The sequence below is a fragment of the Ursus maritimus genome, unplaced genomic scaffold (genome assembly GCF_017311325.1).
Source record: "Ursus maritimus isolate PB19 unplaced genomic scaffold, ASM1731132v1 scaffold_33, whole genome shotgun sequence".
Taxonomy (NCBI): domain Eukaryota; kingdom Metazoa; phylum Chordata; class Mammalia; order Carnivora; family Ursidae; genus Ursus; species Ursus maritimus.
This window is the reverse complement of record NW_024425897.1, coordinates 638257-660803: the sequence shown is the minus strand read 5'-3', so window position 1 is coordinate 660803 and position 22547 is coordinate 638257. Positions and strand designations below refer to the sequence as shown.

The window sequence follows — 22547 nt, the reverse complement described above, 5'->3', positions numbered from 1 at the left end:
TAAAATGAGGTGCTCTGTTGCATTTTCTCTTACAGGCACATGTCCTCCAATCCAGGAAATGTCCACTAAGAGATCTGACAGGGCAGATGGCCATGGCCTGCTTCACAAGCCCATCTGCTGTCCTTTTCACTATCATAAAAACTCAGACCTAGGCTCGTAAAATCGCCCAACACCTCACACCCCTCCACAGGACCAGCTGGCCGTTTCCCACTCACTCCTTCCTGAGCTGGGCCAGAAGCCCTCACCTGCTCCTCTAAGATACGATGCCGTCCTCCGCCTGCGGCCTTCAGGTAGCCCCACTTTGGTGTGCCCTTGTATGCATTGAGAGTTGAGGGGTGGGGTAAGAGAGTGAAAAAATTACACAAATCTCCACAGAAAAATACTAAAAAATGTCATAAAACATCTTAAAAATGTTTTAATTTGTCTGAAGTTTAATTAAGGGCCATAAAATACACCCCCAAATACCACATGTTCTTTAAATAGTTATTAAGGTTCTGATCTATTTAAGGAAATGCCACTTTTATGGGCATAGGGCAAGCAGCCAAACACCATGATTCATCTCTCTGCTCACACCGATTTCCTTCGGCCTGTCTCAACTGCTGACAGTGGTGTCACAGGCCCAAACACAGGCAGAGAGGCAGGGTCCTTCCCGTGACTGAAGATACAGGGAATGCCACCTGCTGGGGGTCACAGTCCAGCCTTCAGGAGGTACAAGTGAGTTACAAACAAAACCCCTACCCAACTGCCTCAGCCCCAGGCCAGAGGGCAAGGTCTGGAAGGAAATCTGAGAGAGGCAGATGGGGGTATCTTTTCCTGTGCGGTATGATAGGGGGGTGTGATGTCTAAAAGACAGTAAAGAAAAACATCAAGAGACAGTATTTACCACTGCTGGTAGTGTTAAACACAGAAGGCCCCAGAAGACCCTGGAAATTAACCAGCAAAAACCTGCTTGGTGCTCAGGGCTGCCACGGGGTAAAATGGTAGGCCCACTGTGGCTGCAGATCTAAGGGTGTTGCCCTGGGGACTTTAGCACATCCTCCTTTATGAAGTTTTGCCAAGCTCTGCTCCAGGTCAGGGAAGAGGAGCGGAGGGGAGGAGACGCGAGGGCAGGCAGCACATGTCCATGAGGCTTGCTCATCATGAAGTCCAGGTGTTGGGGCTACATGGTAAAGCGGGAGTAAGGAAGGAAGCCAGGGCAGACAGCCCAGGGTGAGCCAGGCATCCTGAAGACAGGGCCCTGCATCTTGTGCCCCTTGTCAGGGAGGGGGTTCCAACAAGACCTTCAATCTTCGCTGTGCATCAGAATCACCTGCAAGGCCTTTTCAAGGCAACATGCTCAGCTCTACCCCAGAGAGGCTAACCCAGTTGTCTAGACATTATTTTCTTTAAAAGTCCCCAGATGACCTGAGTCAGGACCACTGATAAAAAGATTGACGGCAGGTGGAAGTGCAGTGGATGGGGACCATTTTAAAGGTCAAATCCGGGAGTTCGTGATGATACTTGCAGAAGGACACCCGGCCCAGCTTGGAAACCACTCATGATCAGAGTGCTGGGAAATCAAGGGAGAGGATCAAGCACCGGATGGAACTTTCCTGACCAAACTGGACAGCAAGGCAATGAAACAGCTGACAAAGGAGTCTGTCTGTGAAGAGGAATTCCAGTGGAGCAGCAGTGACTGACAGAAATGGAATGGCATCTCTTGGTAACGAGGCTGATGAGTGCCTGCCTAGTGCCACCTCAGAGAGAGCCAGTCCTGCTCTGCTCTACCTGAAGAGACGGACACAACCCCACAACTTAGGTGTTTCTGCCACAAACTGGAACCTCGATCTAACCCCTAGCTCTATCTTCTAGCTTATACCAGGGAGAGCACCACAGGGATGCAGTCAGAGAAACCTAAAATGTAGAAGTTCTGTAAGATACACAATCCAGTTCCTTCAAGAAGACAAACTGAGAGAGGGGAGAAAGAGGGGAAATTTAAGACTAAAACGGACTTAAAAGAAGTATATTATCCAAATGCAAAGTGTGAACCTTATCTGGATCTTAATTCTAGCAAACCAACTATAAAACCATGTTTTAATCGGGAAGTTCAAACTAATTGCGAGATGACATTAAAGGGCTGGGAGTTGTTCTGGAAACCTCCAGGTGGGGGTGGAGAGCGCGAGGACCGTGTGCAATGACTTGTGCCCGGGGGACGTGTGCGCGGGGTCGCTTTACCACTCTCGTTACTTAATGGGTATCCGAACATTTCCATGAAAAACAAACCAAGCTACAAGTCAACAACCCAACTGAAAGACAAACAACCCAACTGCCCAAATGCAAAACGGGCAAAGGATCTAAATAGAGGTTTTTCCAAAGATGACAGACAGACGGCCAACAGCACACAAGGAGATACTAACTCCATCAGTCGGTAGGAAATGCGAATCAAAACCACCAAGAGCTACCACTTCATATCCAATAGGATACATATTATTTTACAAAACGGAGTACCAAGTGCTGGCGAGGACGTACAGAGATGAGAACGGTACACGCTGGTGGGGATGCAAAACTCTGCAGCCGCGGCGGCAGTCCCTTAGTCAGTCACACAGAACTGCCGGACAACCCAGCGCTTCCACTCCAGGCCAACACCTCAAAGAAGTGAACACCGGTGTTGAAAGTAATCCCTGCACAAGAATGTTCATAGCAGCGTTACTCACAATAGCCAAAACGTGGAAACAACCAAGCAACAAATGTCCACCAATGACGAAAACAGAGAAACACGATGTGGTACGTCCACACAATGGAATCTTTTTGAGTCCATTAAAAAAAAAAAAAAAAAAAAAAAAAAAGAACAAAGTACGGACATACGTTACAATGTGGATAAATCTTAAAACATTCTGCTAGGTGAAAGCCAGACACACAGGCCACATATTGTCTGACTCCATTTATGTGCAGTATCCAAACTGATGAGATTCAGAGACAGAAAGTAGATTAGTGGGTGCCAGGGGCCGGGGGTACGGAGTGACTGCTAATGGGTATGGGGGTTTCCCTTTGGGGTGAAGAAAAGTTCTGGAACCAGACAGTGGTGATAGTTGGATAATACTGCAAAAGGACTTTAATGTCCCTGAACTGTGGACTTAAAAATGGCTGGAATGGTAAAATTTCAGGTCTGTTTTACCACAGTAAAAACAAACAAACAAACAAAACTGGCAGATGTTCTGAAGTAGCTGATACTCAATAAACCCTATGCGCTGAGTAGATCTCATAAGCAGTCAACTTATCCTAGAGTGTTCACGGCACGGTCACATTGCTTAAACGTCAGGATTCAAGAGTGGGTTTTATAGGAATTTTTATGGCCCTACTTAAAAATTTTTTTCTTAAAAACAAGTAGTTAACGTAGGAGGCAGGGTATCAAGCTGCTCCCTTCACCTCCAGGATAAACGGAGCAATTACGGTAACTAAGAAGGAACGTGATGTATCATTTTCTGAGTACCGTGCTCCGAAGTCAAGAGAGGGAAGCCGCCCTGTTCTCTGGGCGAGGCAGCCAGGTTTAACCACAATGATGTTGCCCAAAGCAGCAAGCACACTCTAGGATACAGCTCCAACTCTCCGGAAACCTCACAAAAACAAAATCTAAGGTGTAATAACAGTTTGGGTTTAATGTGCTATAAATTATTTCAGTCCAATGAATCTCTTTTGGGGGAACAATTCAGAATAAGTTAGCAAATGTCACCCTAAGAGGCGGGATTAATGTCCCTGCGTTTCCCATAAACCCCTCCAAAGGGAGACTTTCCACAGGAACCAGGATGCCTGCTTTTTGAAAATTGAGGAAAACTGCCACCGGGAAGGGATGGTAGGCAAGAGCTGCTGGCTAGGTCATAGCTGATTCATGAGCCCTGGGCATGTTGAGTAGTCTTATGAGCAGCTTAGGAATGAGTCCTGCCTTTTCTAGATTTAGTTTAGCTTTGGCAGGGGTTATTACTCACTAAAATGCAATTTGAACTAAAGGAGACACAGTAATCCTCAAGCAACATCTACCGTGGTGCGTGCTCTGGGGAACGGCTTGGCGGAGGAGGGGGACAGTAGCCATGTCTCCTCACCCTCATCCCCAACGGCTTCCCTGAGCATTTGCGTGTTTGGGGGCAAGAAAATTAGGCATTCCAAAACATCCTTGGGATGGCCTCCTTTATCCTTAAGACAAACGTCCCCAATTTTGCACTCAGGCTCTGAAACAGATGGACGCAGGGTAATCTGGGTGGTGTGGGCCTTGAAGGCTGCCCAACGTAGGAAACCATGCTCACACAGAGCCCCGTTCAAATGCCGGCTCTGAGAAAAGGCTCTTTACCTTGCAAGGCGGACTACGCTTCCATTTTAAGTCTTAGGAAATTCTTCTTACTGATGTGAAAGCCACCCTCTGGAAAAGCAGAACGGCATGACAGAGGTATCATGGGTTTTAGAGTCCTGCGAACCTGGGCTTTGAATGTTGGGGCTAGTCCCTACTAGCTCGAAGACTGTGGGGGCAGTTTACCTCGGAGCAGTCTCCATTCTCCCATATGCAAAATGGGAAAGATAACTCAATTATGAGGATTTACTAAGAGTCTGTGAGGTACCTGGAACAGCTCCTTCGGCTGGAGCTCGGCATATCCTGCCCTTCTCCTACCTCCCCCGAGATGGTACTGACCACACACAAGCCTGAGACAGGAGACTGCTGTCCCTACCCCAGGAGAGGCCCTGGAGTACCAGAAGACAGCCATTCTGGTTCCAAGTCCCTCCCCCCTAGTTCATACTCTGGAACTTCTGGATACCTGCTGTCTGGGCCAGAGACGAAGGTCTGATGGCTCTGTGACAGTCACACGGACTTCTGTCACATGTCTTCCCTGTGCCTACTGCAACGAACAGCACTTATATGACTTTGTTTCCCCCTCTCAGCGTGTTCTTGCTAAGCACTGACCCAACACCTAGCACACTCTTCGGGCACTTCACAAAGGTTTGCTGAATAATTGCTGAGTAACGAGCTCATTTAAGAAAACTGTGAGAGAATGTAGAGAAATTTAGGAATAAAGGTCCAGAAGATCTGAAAGCTTCAGAATGGAGGTAGGTCTTAAAAAAAAAAAAATGCTTCAGCTTCCAAAAATGAGGGCCGCTAGAAGACAGTACTTATAAAGCATGAAGGATAGACAGAAAGCATACCTAGACTCATCCAAATACCTTAAATTTGAAAAACGTAATTTATACTACCACACAGAGGCTACAAGACACTATCAATCCTACACAGAGCAAAGATTTAGACCAGTGGCGAGCCCCTAGCAGGGAAGGTGCCCATTTGGACACATCGTTATCTTCCTGGTACTCATGTTTCAGAGGAGAATCACCTGCCCCTGAGAACACCCTCTGATACATACCCAGACAGAACATGAGCCTAGAAAGACTACTGGTCTTCCCTGTCGCGGCATTCCCATTTCTGAAATCACAGGGAATATATCTGGTCCGACCCAGGACACCAAAGCACAAGGCGGCCTGGATATGAAGTGGCTGTGGTCTTTCAGTAGCTTGGGAAGGAAATGATCTCAGGAAAGAGATGCTCAAGAGAGTGCTCACCTTAAGATGAACTTGTCTTATTGCTTAGGGCATGAGATAAAGTGTTCTTTTAAATCTTTTAGGGTATTTGTTTCTACACCTACGAGGTACCATTCTGGCAGAGGAAAAATGGCAAAACATCCAAAAACAGGGATCGCACCTGTGCAACCACCCACTCTCTTGTACACCCAAGCTCAGCGGTTTGCTTACCTTCCCATTAAGTGTCGTAAATGGGAATGGTGAAACACTTTACTCTGGACCAAACGTAACCAGATACCACCAGTGGGAGAACAGGAACGCTGTCACAAGGGAGGGGAGGGGGCCTGTGTGCCGCTGGGGTCCTGTACGAGGTGCTTGACTCCCGACCCCACGCTCTTCTGGTTTTGTTTTGCATGCGAGTTGGTCACAGGCACTTTCTGTGGTTTCTTGGTAAAAAACACATTAGGATGCAGCCAGATAGAGAGGGTGGAGGGTCACAAGGAGGGATATGATGCAGCGGAAGTATAGAGGCCACTCAAAACTGGATTCTACACAGTACAGTCATGAATGCTTATGATTACAAATCTGAGTCATTAAAAAGGTTAAATTATACCCAGGAAAAGGCATTTTAAAAGGCCTGGAAATATTATTATGTTTCAGAAATGATTTTGAAAGTTCCTTGAGGGCAAAGGTCATGCTCTAGATGCATCATATCCGTCCTTCCTTGTATTTAATGAGCATTCTGGTTGTGCACAGGCACTTCACTGAAGAAGATACATGGATGGCAAATCAGCACACGGAAAGATGCTCAACACCATTAGTTCCCAGGCGACTGGAAAATTAAAACCACGACGAGACAACACCACACGGTTATTAGAATGGCTGGAGGCCGACCACACACAGTCTTGGTGAGGATGTAAAGGAACGGGAACCCCTCTGCACTGCTGGCGCAGCACTCTGGAAGACAGCCTGGCGTTTTAAAAAGTGACACCTATACCTACCCCACGATCCAGCCAATTCACTTTTCAGACGTCTAGGCAAGCACCTGCACGTGAACGTTCACAGGAGCTTTACTTAGAAGCAATAACTGGAAACAACCCCATGTCTAGCAACAGCTGAATGGATAAACAAATGGTGATGTTTCCATAAAACGGACTTGCTCTTCAGGAAAAAAAAAAGGAAATGAATTATTGATATACACAATATGAATAAATCTCACAATCATTACGCTAAGTGACAGAAGACAGAACCCTCCCCAAATTACACACGCTATGGTCCCATTTAGACAAAATTATAAAAAATGCAAACACCACGCAGTGACAGAGATCACGGCTGCCTGATGGCGGCGGTGGGAAAAGGCAGGACGAAGAGGACACAAAGAGGCTTAAGGAATCTTCCGTGGATGTCGATATATTCGCCATGTGTAGGAATGGTTTCACAGACATATGTATGTCAAAAGTCATCAGCTGTAAACTTCAAGTATGTGCAGTTTATTATATGTCAATTCTACCTCAATGCATCTGCTTTTTTTCAAACAAGGGATCCCAGGGCCACGAACACATTTAGGTGCCACCTAGGTTCTCTCCATTTTTAAGCTTTGTACTTCTTCCCAGTGTTTCAGAGTGCTGTAACGGAATGTAGCTCCGGGTTAAACCGCAGTGAACTAGACAAGGCCAAATGACTCTGATGGAACCCACGCCCTCGGTGGGCTCTGAGAAGGCGGACAGTCATGTCCCTGAGCTCTCAGGGGGTGATTTGCTACACAGAACTGTACAGGCAAATGCATCTAGCTTTCATAAGGCAGACTTCTTTGCCAGACTGCCCCTACTCCATGCAGGTTCCCTTTCACCTGTGAGGTAATATTTTTTAAAAATATCATTATAAGTTTCTGGCAGGTTAGTGTCATGTTATTAGCTGCTCTCCTTAAATAAAAGATAACAGTCTCTCTCTGTGGCAGACTGGATTTTTTGAAAAAGGTCACGGCAATATTTCTGGCCCTCTATCCTCTCCCGAACCTTGCTGTGTCCATCAGATGGACTCTAGCTCCCTCCCCGTTGCAACTGGACAGGCTTTTGTGACTGCCTCGACAAACAGAATGTGGCAGGAGAGATACTGCATGACCCCTAAGATTAGGTCATAAAAGATGAGGGGATATTGTCTATCTCTCTCTCGGGACATTTGCCCTGGAACACAGCCAACACACCGTGAGGAAGCCCAGGCCACATGGAGAGTCTGCATGTAGGCTTCCGGTCCCGGCCTAGTGGAAATCTCCGCTACCATCAGCCACCAGACATGATGAGGGCAGGAGCCCAGATGAAGCTGAATGGAGTAGAGATGAGCGGTCCCCACCAAGCTCCACCCAAATGCAGATTTATGAGCTAAATAAATGTCATTATTATTTTAAGCCATTAACTTCTGGGGTGGTGTTTGTTATGCAGCAGTAGGTAACCAGGCCAGCCTCCTTCTCTTGGATCTAAGGAGCCCATTTGGAAAGGAAACTAGTTTGTCTTTCCTCCTCCCTCCAGTATCTAATAGTTAATTACCCTTTCCATAATTATATATCATGAGGCAGCAATAGAGCATCTTTACAAATTACCTGCTTCTACAAACAGAGAGGTCACCCTAAATTTCCTGAATGACCCCAGGCTAAACTCATTTGTGAAAAGCCAGAGCATCATGTATATAATAAAATTAACCTGTCAAATTTCAACTCCTCTGTCGACTTCATATTGTTATGCTGGCATCACATCCAAAGTGAATGAAACACACACACACACACACACACACACACACACTCTCTCTCTCTTCTCATGATGTAAGGCAGTAAAGGACTGTGTGTGCTATCTGATATTATAAAGATTATTTGACCCGGATAATTTAATGATTCTGCTTTTAGCAAAATAATGAAGCAGCTCCTGAAAATGTTATTTATCTGATTTCTCCTCTATTTCTCAGCATTACTCATAATAAAAATACCCATTTACTGGAAGCTTAGTGAAGAGCCTGGGACCTGCTGGGGAGGCAGGATGGTTGGTGGCGAGAGCCCAGGCTGGGTTTCTGGAGGCCCAGGTGTACGATTTCGAGCAAGCCTGCCATTTCTCTGATTTGCAGTTCCATCACCTGAGAAGTGAAACCCCGTCTGCAGGATTCCTAGGGGTCATCTCAAATCTGATGTTCTCCAACTTCTGAGAGTAGAATTGTGGGTACTGATTCAGATTAAGTACCTCAAAATTTACCTGCAAACAAACTCCCGTGACAATTACCTTACCAAGAGCACGGGCAATCAAACCATGTTCCTACATTCAGCAGGTTTTCTCTATGGGTGGGAATTAAGTGGGGGAGAGAATGACGGGAAGAACTAAGGAGAATGACAGGCCTCTCTCGCTGTTTTCAAACTCCCCAGGTCCCTCTCACCTCTCACACTTCCACAGGCCCGTTCTGAAGATGAGGTCACGACAAGTACACGTGAGACTGCTATCACTGTGTGCAGCCCACCGTTCCTGGGTATCTTCCCACATTCACGGGCAATGACTGGAGCTCCGAAAGATGCTCACAATGAGAAATGTAAACATCAGCACTTAAGAACCGGTGTCAGCTGAGGGGAAATCTTGATTGGGTAGTGCCACCTACCGCACATGAGAGCATGGATCAAACTGATGTACTGTAATGCTATGAAGCAATTACTTGTAAAAAATTACAGCTTGACATTCCTGGAAATAGATGTTAACAGTGCCTGTCAAATTATGTTTAAACAGAACCCCAGAAGTACATTGTGATTCTGGGAGAACTCTGTTTCCCAGCTGCTATGTTTGGCATTGAAAGGAATCCCCTGAAAACAGGAAACCACTCTTTCACTCCACTGTGACCATGAGGCCATCTGCCTAACCTCCACTGTGTGCAGCAGAGAATACAGGCCCATGAGGAGCCCTGAGATGAGAGCTCTCCGTAGACATGTGAACTTCATGCTGAGTCGCCACCAGCTTCCCAGACAAGAGGGCACAGAATGACCAGGCTGTGGCAGCATGAGTGGCTGCATGCAGAGAGTGGGTGAGTATATGGAAGTCCACATAAAGACCGGGTGGGACTACAAACCTACCATTCCCTTTCCCTTTGTTCAAGTATTTTTAACCCCTGGAACACAGTGATATTTACAAACAATATGATCTTTCTGTATGGAAACTTAAGTTTGCAACCAAACTAACAATGTAAAATTTTTTTTAAAAAATTAGACTTTCAACCTAGATTCAATTCAGATCAAAACCCTTATCTATGGCCTGCACCTTTTTTATTTTTTAACTCTGGGAAGTCATTCCTGTGACCTAAGATTCCAGTTATAGAAGAGGAAATGAAACCATCTAAGCTTTGCGTTGACTATCAGGAATTCCGAATGTATTATTTTAACTGCACTCTATCTATTGGCAGAACTCCCAGCTTTCCTGACCTCTCTCATTCCACCCTCCACTGCCTCAGTCCTAACTGGACTCATGAAAAGAAGATGCTAGGAAAGTGGAAGGGGAAGACAGAGAAGGAAGGACTGGGGGGAAGAGGCACTCCATGATGTTTCTGGCATGAGAGACTGAAGACCTCCCCAAAGACCTCTCCGAAAAGGAAGGGGATTATCAATGGAAATACCATTTGGACAGCACTGGACAGACCAGGGGCTGGGGGTCACGCATGCAGGGGACGCTTCTCTAGTCCCTGTCTCAGCATGCAGTGAACAAGAGGAATCACAAGAAACCTGAGCTTTTCAGGTAAGGAAAACTACTTTATACAGAGAATTCACTCACCCCACAAGTTTCAGAATGCTGGAAATGCACAGTAGCCCAAGGGGAGTGTGGCAAATGCCAGGTGCCTGGGCTACCCAAGTAGGCACTAGCAAGTATCGTATGAACACTTCATAAATGTATTAAGAGAACTTCCTTTTCCCTACTTGTCTACAGACAGTCTAGTATTTCAAAAGAAACTGTGGGGGACTGAGCTATTTTTATCTGTCCATTAATTCTTATTCTACTGACTCTTTAGTCCATGGGGACACACGATTCTGGGAGAAGAATGGCTAAGTGCTCCTTTGTTGTTGTTGCTTAGTGAAAGAGGGTCGGGGGAAAAGAAATCCAAAAAGGAAGCATGTGAGGAAACTTCCAGCTGTGGTGGAGCAGAGGGCAATAATTCCTCTCTCTAAAAAACAAATATAAAACTGGTGAAATTGTCAAAAAATAATAATTTCAGGGCTCTGGAAATGAATCAAAGGCAAAAAATTTCAGGTAAGAACAGTGGGAGTCTGTAGCCCTCGGGCCAAAATTGCTCTCATCGGTTTTCCTCTTTTATTAAAAAAAAAAATGAATAAAGCAATAATTATAGTACTGTACTACTGGGTTTATAACAAATAAATACAATACATATGACAATAACAGCACAGAGGAAGAGGGAAGAAAAAGACCTACATTAGAGCAAAAGTTGCTATATTTTACCGTATTAAGTCAGAAAAACCTTAATCAACTGGGATAAGATGTGTATTGTAATCTCTGGAATAATCATTGAATAATCATTAGAAAAATACCTTTAAAAATAGAGTAATACTTGACTATGTGCTACCTGCAAGAAGTACACACACTACAGATATATATATATACCACACTAAACATAATCAAGAGAAAGACAGAGTGGCTATATTAATATAAAACAAGGATTTCACAGCACAGAATATTCTCACAGATAAAGAAGGTCGTCTCATACTGGCAGAGGTAAATTTCTCAAGAGGACATAACCCTTCATATTTATGTACTAGTAACAGTTTTAGAATACATTGTTAAAACTAGAAGGAGAACTAGATTTGTAGATTTCTTCTACAACTATAATCAAAAGATTGCAATATTCTTTGCTCAAAAATTGACAGAATAGGTAGCTAGAAAATAGAGATACAGAAGATATGATCAACAGTCCATGAATGGTATCTAATTAACATTTACAGAGCCTTTCTCCAACAGCAGCGGGCTAGCATTTTCTTAAACGATACACCACAGTCTATGCCACAAAATGAGTCTCAATAAATTTAAAAGGTTCCGAGTCATAGAAAAGTACATTCTCTGACCATGATCAAATTTAGTTAGAAATCCGTTACAGAAAGATCTCTGAAAAATCTGCAAGTGTTTGGAAACTAAATGAAATACTTCTAAATAATCCATGGATCAAAGAAGAAATCTAAACAGAAAAGTATTTTGAACTGAGTGAAAATGAATCAAAATCAAAATTTGTGGGATGCCGCTAAATGAGTACTTAGGGGAAAAATTTCTAGCAAGAAGTGTCTACAACAGAAAAGAAGAAAAGCTTCAAATGATGACAACTCTACCTTAAGAAACTAAAGAAAAAGAGCAAATAAAACCCAATTAGTAAGCAGAAGAAAGGAAATAATAAAGACCAGAGCAAAAAGTAATGAAATAGAAAAACAGAATAATTAAGAAAATACATTAAAAACTGGTTCATTGAGAAGATAGATTTTATAAACCTCCCACTAGATTAATACGGAAGAAAGAGAGAATACACAAGTTGCGTTATCAGGAGTGAGAGCAGAGACAACATTTCAGGTTCTACAGATACCTCTGAGATGAGAATATTATGAACAGTGTTGTGCCAATAAATTCTACAACTCAGATGAAATGAACTGATGCCTTGAAAGACACAACTAGCCAAACCTCACTCAAGAAGAAACAGGTAATCTGAATAGCCCTATGTCTCTATTAAAGAAACTGGATTTTGTAGTTAAAACTGTTCCTACAAAGACAACCAGACAAGATGACTTCACTGGGGAATTCTACCAAATATTTAAGAAGAAAGTAATACCAACTGTACATAAACTTTTCCAGAGAACTGAAGAAGAAAGAATTCTTACCAACTTATTCTATGGTCCACATTACTAACACCAAATCCTGGTAAACACATTATTAACAAAGAAACTGCGGACCAATATTCCTCATAGACATAGATGCAAAAATTCTAAACAAAATTTTAGCAAGTTGAATTTGCCTTGCTAATGAAAAGGATAATACATCATAACTAAGAAGAGTTTGTCCCAAGAATGCAAGGTTGGTTTACCACTCAAAATAAATTATCTTAAGCAAATAATGGATCAAAGAAGAATTCACAAGGGAAATTAGAAAATAATTAGAGAAAAAGGAAAAGTAAAACCCAACATACCAAAACCTCCAGGACACAGAGAAAGCAGTTTAGGGGAAGTTTATAGCAATAAACTCTTACACATTAAAAAATAAGAAAGATCTCAAATCAACAAACTAACTTTAAAACTTAAGGAACTAAAAAAATAAGAACAAACTAAACCCAAAGCTAGCAGAAGAAAGTAAATAATAAAGATCAGAGCAGAGGTAAACAAAAGAAAATAGACAAACAATTGAAAAAAATCAATGAAATCAAAAGTTGACTCATTAAAAAGTCAGCAAAATTGACAAACCTTTAGTTAGACTGACTCAGGCAAAAAGAGAGAAGAAGCCTCAAATTATTAAAATCAGAAATGAAACTGAGTGAGAATATTACTACCAAGTCTATGGAAAGGAAAAGGATTATAACAGAGTACTATAAACAACTGTCTGCCAACAAATTGGATTATTAGAAGAAATGGGGAAATTCCTAGAAACACAAAACCTATCAAGACTGAATTACAACAAACAGAAAATCTGAATAGATGTTTAACTAGTAAGATAATTCAATCAGTAACCAAAAAAACTCTCACTAAAGAAAAGCCCTTGACCTGATGGCTTCACCGATGAATTCTACCCAACATTTAAAGAACTAACCCCAATTCTTCTCAAATTTCTCCAAAAAGAGGAGGAAACACTTTCTATCTCATTCCATGAGGCCACCATTACCCTGATACCAAAGCCAGACAAAGACACTAACCGCAGAACAATGCTCCAGACCAGTATTTATGAACACTGATGCAAAAATCCTCAACAAAATACTAGCAAACCAAATTCAGCAGCACATTAAAAGGATTATATACCATAACCAAGTAGGACTTATTCCTGGAATGAAAGGATGGTTCACAGCATACAAAATTGATTACTGCGATATACTAACCACATTAACAGAATGAAGGGGAAAAACCGACATGATCATCTCAGTTGATATATAAAAAGCATCTGACAAAATTCAACAACCTTTCATGATAAAAATACTTGAAAAACGGAATAGAAGGAAACTACCTCCACACAATAAAAAGCTATCTATGAAAAACCCACAGCAAACATCACACTGAATGGTGAAAAACTGAAAGCTCTTTTCTAAGCTGAGGAAGAACAAGCCAAGGATGTCTACTTTGGCCACCTCTACCCAATATAGTTCTAGAAGTTCTAGCCAGGGCAATCAGGGAAGAAAGAGAAATAAAAGGCAAGAAGATGCCATACCATAACATCTATATCTGTCTGTAGATGTTATGATCTTCTATGTAGAAAACCCTAAACATTCCATACACAAAAACCGTTAGATCTAATGAATTAAGCAAAGTAGCAGGATCGAGGTCAACACACAAAAATCAGCTGCATTTCTATACACTAACAATGAACAACCTAAAAAGGAAATGACAAAATAATTCCATTTACAACAGCACCAGAAAGAATAAAACAATTAGGAACCAACTTAATCCAGGAGATGGAAGACTTGTACGATAAAACCCACAAAACACTCCTGAAAGAAAGTAAAGACATCCCATGTTCGCGGGCTGGAAGACAATGCTATTATGATATATTATTACCCAAAGTGATCTACAGATTCAATGCAATTCCTACCGATGTCCCAATGACAATTTTTTTTTGGAGGAATAGCAAAACCCTCCTAAAAGCCATATAGAATCTTGAGGGTCCCTGAAGAGTCAAAACAGTCTTGAAAAGATAAGAACAAAGCTGGAAGACTCACAATTCCTGATTTCAAACTTACTGCATAGCTCCAGCAATGACAACTGTGCAGTACTGGCAGAGGCAGACCTATATACCAATGGAGCAGAATAAAGAACTATAGAAATGATCCCTGAGAGTAAAGTCTTAGAGACCAGAGATAAACCATAAGGTTTTAAAAGGTCAAGGAAATAAGTAAGTAAACTGCGTAGTCAAATGAATTGACAAGGGTGCCAACACCATTCAATGGGGAGAGATTTTTCAATAAAATGGGGCTGAAGCAGTTATCCTCCTGGCAGCAGCTTCTGTGGAACCTAAGTGGGCCTCCGTACACCTTACTTAGGACCTGACAAACAGCCTCGAGGGCAAAAGCTAAGTCAAATGTTGAGTCCGCTACTCTGGCATTGTATTCCCCTGGGATTTAGGACCCTCAAATATTGACTGCCTTAGTAGCTCTGAATTTGCATTTTAGCATCCCTACTCAGAGATTCTGAAACAAGCTCTGGACCTCTGCTTTCTGTTTGCTCTCTGCCTCATGCCCCGAGCTGGCCAATACTTCAAGGGTTTAAAAAAGCAGAGGTAAGTATGGGGCTCAAGTCAATGTGTTTTCTTTCTGCAATTTTGGCTCCTGCCGCATTGATCCTAGCTGCCTAGGTTAGTCCCCAGTGCCTTCAAATACACACACACACACACACACACACACACACACACTATTATTTTAAACAAAATTCTCAGTAGAGTCTGGCCTGATATTCTACCTAAACAGAAGAAGTTCATATTTAGTTTTAATTACTGATGTATTCTTACAGACTAGTCCATAATCTTCCTGAGAAGAGAAACTGTCTTTTCATTTCCCTATTCCACTTTAACACCCAGAGCGCTATCTGGCGCACACCTTCATATGTATTTGACAAGTTAATTTTTGTATCAGGAAAAACTGCTAGAAAGCAAATAAAGCACAGCACATAAAACATTACTTCCAAATTATTCAAGTCTGTCAGTTCTTCTGCCTCCAATGATCGCCACTAAGACATGTACAATCTTCTCTAGCCCAAGCATTAATGAGCAAATCCCTCAATAAAACTGTGCATTCTTAGTGTTTGAGATTAAATTACCTCAGGCAGTTCTAAAAGCTTTTTTTTTTCATTTACTAAAACAATTTTGTACTAGATTAAGTGATTTCATTATCCTTTGGATTAACTAATCTGGCATTTTATCAGAAAACAAAGATTTTTCATCCAAAGTAAAGCTCTCTTAAATTAACCTTTAGAGGTCCCTTGACTATATTCAGTTAGGTTTTTCCAGAACAAAAAAATAACGGTAAGCCAGAGGCTGCTAAATTCAAATTTCAGAATTGAAGAAAATATACTGAAAGTATAAATTATTTTCTTGGTTACCTTATCAATCTGATATTGTCAATCCCTACCCAAACAGCCAGAAGAACTGAAAGCAGTTGCCTCTGGGAAGCAGAAATTACAGAGGTTATGAAATAGGACAATGGATTAGCACTTTTTCCTATAAGCACTTAAGAATTATTAATGTTACTTGCATATTTAAATTAAATTTAAAAGTGTAACTGTAGAAAAATAAATAAAAACATAATGGGTACAAAATGAGGCACTAATTTAAAAAACAAGGAAGATTTAATCCTTAAAGCAACAGTGGTGAAGGTTGTTTATGTGATGCCATGGACTCATGAGACAGCCTTGAGGCCATCATTTATCCTGTGGGGCTTTTCAGTCTCACATTTGTAAACCTGACAGTAAATCAGAATGCCAAGCCCCTTTCAACAGTAATAACTCTAGTATTCTATAACTTCAGTAAACAATAAGCAGCAGGACACAATTTAAAAGAGAAAATGTACTTGTTAGATAAAAGGCAAACTCACAAGGGCTTGTTTTGTAATGGATAGTTAATGAAGTTACAGTGATTAGCACAATTATTTTAGGATGACTCTTAAGAGAGTTAAAGGAAGATGATATGGTATTAGGGAATCTATCTCCGTTGATGAGACAGCTCCTACGACATAAAGCATGCATGGTCCAAGCATTAATGCTACATCTGGGGCCCGAGAGAGCAGTATGTGCTGAGTGTCACGTAACAGCTCCTGGTCTCATGAGCTAGTCAAGTGTCACAACCTGCCCTTTCCTGCAGACTACAAGTAGTCAGACACCAAAAAAAATTGGTCCCAAACTGCTGGCTCCAAAGGATGGGTATGCCCATCCATATTTACAGACAGAGAAGGAAAGGGTTCCGGCAGTTCTTATATGGCTCTTGACAAATTAAGAGCTCTATCAGATACATCTTTCCATTTACAAAAAGATTATGCATTTCAGACGGTCCAATTTTAACTCACAGACTTTGAAATAAAGGAACCAGCATCCTATCTACTTTTAAACAGCAAGAATAGAGATCTGTCTTGAAGGAAACAAAAGCGAGCCAAACAAAAAAGCCATACATATACACCATTATCGAGGTGTCCATAGGAAGTAAAGAAAGGGGAAATTAAGTTTGTAGCATAAGACTGTCTAGTATCCAGAAAGGTTTTTCTTCTTGTATGTTAACTATTATGCTTTGCATATTTCCTCTTGTACTGTAAGCACCCACTAAATGAAAAAAAACCTTAAAATTATTAATTGAAGTTTTTAAGTTTTTGAATTGATTTGTATGTTTTTGTTTTTTTAACAGTTGGAGTACCTCTTAATAAATGTTTCTTTATACCAGCAGCACTATGGGCAGGGTGTCTGTGTAATGTCTACTCAACACAGCAGAAAGATAAGAGGAAATCTTTTGGTATGCCCATTTCTAAAAGTCTTAATGGGGGAACCATATGGAACCAGCTGCACGACAAATCCCACGTTCACCTAAACCTCAAGGGTTTCCTCGTGGGTACAAACATGGACAGATGCCAATAGGGCGTGACCGTTTCCCACACTGCAAATGCCTAGGCACCACATGGAGTTTGGAAAACTCCACAGACCTCGAGGCCCCCCTGAGGCTTTCCTCAAAGCATCCCCGGATTAGCTTCTCTTCTCCCCCTCGCTCCCCCCAGAATTGTGTGTATTTTTTCTTTACCCAATACAATGTCCCTTAAAATCACAGAGCCAGAGAATCTGGGTGGGAAGGAACCAAGAGACTATTGTTAAATCACTGATTTAATGCTTGAATCATAGCTATCAACTTGATTATTTAACTTTTTAATCAACCTGATACATGGCAAAGTTCTATAACCAAGGGGAGGTAATCTATAATTACCTAAAATTACTCAACTGACATAGCAGTCTAAGAAAATGTAGAGTTTATGTTACCAGACAACACCCAATGCCATCAAAGAAAATAATAATTTAAAAATCTATTAAATACATAAGACATGCTAGAAAATGTGCATGGCTGCCTCAGTTACTCCTCCATTTTACGGAAGAGAAAAGTAAGGCTCAAAGAAGCTAAGTAATTTGCATGAGGTCACACAGTAGGGGAGAGCTGACACTCAAGTCCACGGCCTTAATTACTACTCTATGTGTGATTCTCAGTGTGATCTAGGCATCAGTACCTGTACAAATGCAGATCCCAGGGTCTCACTTTATACCTCTAGAATCACAAATCTTTAGGTATGGTTCTCAGGAATCTGCATTTTCCCCACAATCTTCACAGTTTTTTTTCACACACAGGGTTGAGAACCCCAGTTCTAAAAATGGACCTCTAATGTATTCCATTACATTCAATACATAGCTCAGACAGTCAGCTTTCACATGTGCCGAGCCTTACGCCAGACACTAGAACAGCAAAAACGAGCTCACAAGTCTAAAAAGGAAAACAGACATGCAAACTGACAACTTCAGTACCCCTGTGATACACCCTGTGGAGTTTGGGAACACATGGAAAATGAACTAGAGATGCAAAGACCCCCAAAGAATATGCCCTGAAATACAGCAAACACTGTCCTGAAGTCAAGGAAGAACTTGGCTCCCTCGTTTCTGTGAGGAGGGAGTGGAACGTGTAAAGGATAAACTCCTGCAGGGCTGAAGCAGGGGCACAAACTATTTTGCAAGGTTGCTGTTTTCTAAACTGAAGGAGCAGACAGTCCCCAGATGGAAGGAGTGGAGTGAGAGGATGGGGAGGCATTTGGGACCAAGGTGAGACTGGGGAGTTCACCAGAATGAAGAGTCAAAAAGGCTATCAAGGACCAGATTGATCACAAGGGGTCTTGTTCTCCATACTGAGGTTAGCACGGCAAAGAGGAAGTAGCTTCCAGATCACAATTTCAAACCAGTCTGGCAGCAGAGTAGAAGATGGACAGGAGGATGAGGAAAATTACTTATGTCCATGCAAAAACTTATACACAGTGTTCACTGCAGCATAAATGTAATAGCCAAAACAACCAAAATGTCCATCAACAGATGAATGGAAAACATGTGGTATAGCCAAACAATGGAATATTATTTGGTCATAAAAAGGAATAAAGTACTGACAACACAAGCTACAACATGGATGAACCCTGAAAACATGATTCTAAATGAAAGAAGCCAGTCACAAAGGTCCCCATACTGTGTAATTCCATTTATATGAAATGTCCAGGATAGACAAATACATGGCAATAGAAAGCATATTAGTGCTTGCCTAAAGAGCAAGTAAGGACTGACTGCTAATGGTTACAGGATTTTTCTGGATTGATGAGAATATTCTAAAATTGAAGGGGTACCTGGGTGGCTCAGTCGGTTAAGCCTCTGCCTTTGGCTCAGATCCTGATCCTAGGGTCCTGGGATCCAGCCCCATATGCGGCTCCCTGCTCAGCTGGGAGCCTGCTTCTTTCTCCCTCTGCCCCCTGCTCACGCTCTATTTCTCTCCCAAATAAATAAATAAAATCTTAAAAAAAAAAAAAAACTGACTGTGGTTAGTTTTACGAAACTCCGTGAATTTACCAAAAGCCACTAAAATGTATATCTTGGGTAAATTGTATCTTATGTGAATATTTCGATTAAAAAAACCATAATGAAAAAAAATCAAGTGGTTGTGCAATATTGATTCATGCTTGAGATTTCAGTCTTAGATCAAACTTGTAGCCATCAGCATTGATCCTCTTGACATTCATCAAAGCTGAGAGTATCTGTTTTATGCCTGCTTTTAGATCTGCAGTATTGAAATGTTTTATGCTGGAGCTTCCTGTCTGGCTTCTTTCACTTAGCATATTATTTTCAAAGTTCATTCATGTTGTAGCATGCATCAAACCTTCCAATCCATGAACTTGGTATGTTTTGCCATTTATTTAGATTTTCTTTAATTTCTTTCAGCAATGTTTTATAGTTTTCAGTGTACAAGCCTTGTCCTCCACTTGGTTAAATTTATTTCTAAGTACTTTATTCTTTTTTTTAAGTACTTTATTCTTTTTGATGCTACTGTAAATAGAAGTATTGTCTTAACTTCATTTGCAGCTTTTATTACTAGTATATAGAAATACAAGTGATGGGGGCCCTGGGCTCAGTTAGTTAAGTGTCCAACTCTTGATTTCAGCTCAGATCATGATTTCAGTTCAGGTCATGATCTCAGGGTTGTGAGATCTAGCCCCGCATTGGACTCTGTGCTGGGCATAGAGCCCGCTTAGGATTCTCTCTTTCTCAGGACGCCTAGGTGGCTTAGTTGGTTGAGCATCTGCCTTTGGCTTGGGTCATGGTCCCAGGATCCTGGGATCTAGCCCCGCATCAGGCTCCCTGCTCAGCGGGGAGTCTGCTTCTCCCTCTCCCTCTGCCCCTCCTCCTGCTTGCTCTCTCTCAAGTAAATAAAATCTGAAAAAAATAAATAAATAAAAAAGGATTCTCTCTGTGCCCCCCATGTCGCTCTCTCTTTAAAAAAAAAAAAAAAGAAAGAAAGAAATGCAAGTGATTTTAGTACACTGACCTTGCACCCTGCAATTTAGCTGAATGTTTATTAGCTCTAACAGTTTGCATGTTAACTCTTTAAGGTTTTCCAGATATAAATCACGTCATCTGCAAACAGAAATGATTTTACTTATTCCTTTTCAATAACTTTTCTTTCTCTTGCTCAACTGCTCTAGCTAGAACTTTCAGGAGAATACTGAATAGAAGTGGTAAGGGTGGACATCCCTTCTTGTTCCTGATCTTGAGGGAAAGCTTCCAAAGTCTTTCACCATGAAGTACGCTGTCAACTGCAGGTTTTTCACAGATGCCCTTCAACAGACTGAGAAAGTTCCCTTCTATTCCTAATTTGATCATTTTTTTAAATCATAAATGGGTTTTTAATTTTGTCAAATATTCTTTCTGTGCCTACCGACAAGATTATCTTGGGGTTCCCCCCCCTTTATTCTATTGAGATGTATATTATACTGATCAATTATCATATATTGAACTAATCTTGTATTTCTGGGATAAATCCCACTTGGTCATGGTGTATGATTCTTTTTATTTACTCCTGGATTGTTTGCCAGTATTTTGTCGAGAATTTTTGCATAAGGAATATTGACTCATAGTTTTCTTTTGACATTTTTTTTCTGGCTTGGTTATCAGGGTAATATTGGCCTTACAGAATGAGTCAGAAAGTGGTCTCTCTTTTATTTTTGGAATAGTCTGAGAAAGGCTGGCGTTAATTCTTCTAAGCATTTGGTAGAATTCACCAATGAAGCTATCTGGTCCTAGGCTTTTCTTTATTAGAAGTGTTTTGATTATTAATTCAATCTCTTTTGTTGTTATAGATCTATTCAGATTTTCTTTCTTCTTGAGTCATTTTTTTTTAAAGATTTTATTTATTTATTTGAGGGGGGGAGGAGCAGAGGGAGAAGGAGAAGGACAAGCAGACTCCGCACTGAGCATGGAGCCTGACACAGGGCTTGATCCCAGGACCCTGAGATCATGACCTGAGCTGAAACCAAGAGTCATGAAACCAAGACACTCAACCGACTGAGCCACCCAGGTGCCCCCTTCTAGAGCAATTTTTGATAGTGGATTTCTAAGGATTTGTCTTTTTACATCTACATTATCCAATATGTCAGTATACGGCTAGTCATAGTATTTCCTTTTAAGTATTCCTATTATTTATTATTATTATTACTATTTACTAAGTAAATAAGTATTCCTTATTTCTGTGAGGTCACTAGGAATGTCCCCTCTTTTATTCCTGATTTTCAGTCTGCTCTCTTTTTTCCTTTGTCCATCTAGCTAAAGGTTTGTCAATTTGTAGATCTTTTCAGAGAACCAGCTTTTGGTTTCATTAATCTTTTCTACTGTTTTGCACGCTCTAATCTTTATTTCTTTCCTTCTGATTGCTTTGGTTTACTTTACTCTTCTTTTTCTACTTTCTTAAAGTGAAAGGTCAGGTTACTGATTTGAGATTTTTCTTTTTAAAGGTAGGTGTTTATGGCTATAAACTTCTCTCAGAGAGCTGCTCTCAACACCTATAAGTTTCAGTACGTTGTGTTTCACTTTCACTCTCCTTATTTTCTAATTCCCCTTGTGATTTATTCTTTGGCCCACTGGTTATTTAGAATTTAACTGTGTTTAATTTCCACTTAGTTGTGAATTTTTCCTTCTGTTATACATTTCTAATTTCATTCCAGAAAAGATACTCAATATAATCTCAATCTTTGTTCAAATTTACTGAGAAATTTTATGACCCAACATATACCCTATCTTGTAATGTTCTATGTGCACCTGAGAAGAATCTTTGATTCTGCTGTGGTTGGGTAGGTCCAGTTATATATATATATATGTTATGTATATGCGTATATATATATATGTATACACACACACAAACACATATATACATACATACATATATACACACCCACATATAGTATCTAGTATCAAGTTCAAGTCTTATATGTCCTTGCTGATTTTCTATTTACTTATATCTCGATCATTTACTTTCATTTTCATTTATTTTTTAAAAATTTTTAAAAGATTTTATTTATTTGACAGAGAGACAGAGAACACAAGCAGGGGGAGTGGGAGAAGAAGAAGCAGGCTCCCAGTGGAGGAGCCTGATGCGGGGCTCTACTTTTATTTTTTTTGCTAAGTAATTTTTTATTGCAGTAAAATACACATAAAATATATAACAAAATTTATCATTTTAACCATTAATGAAAATATTAATTTAAAGCAAAATAAA

The 22547-nt window shown here is 41.0% G+C and overlaps 1 protein-coding gene across 1 annotated transcript in view; it reads right to left on the bottom strand.

The window, feature by feature from the left end:
- Positions 1-22547, bottom strand: part of SPECC1L (sperm antigen with calponin homology and coiled-coil domains 1 like) — a 122720-nt gene that overhangs the window by 9797 nt on the left and 90376 nt on the right. The window lies entirely within an intron of this gene.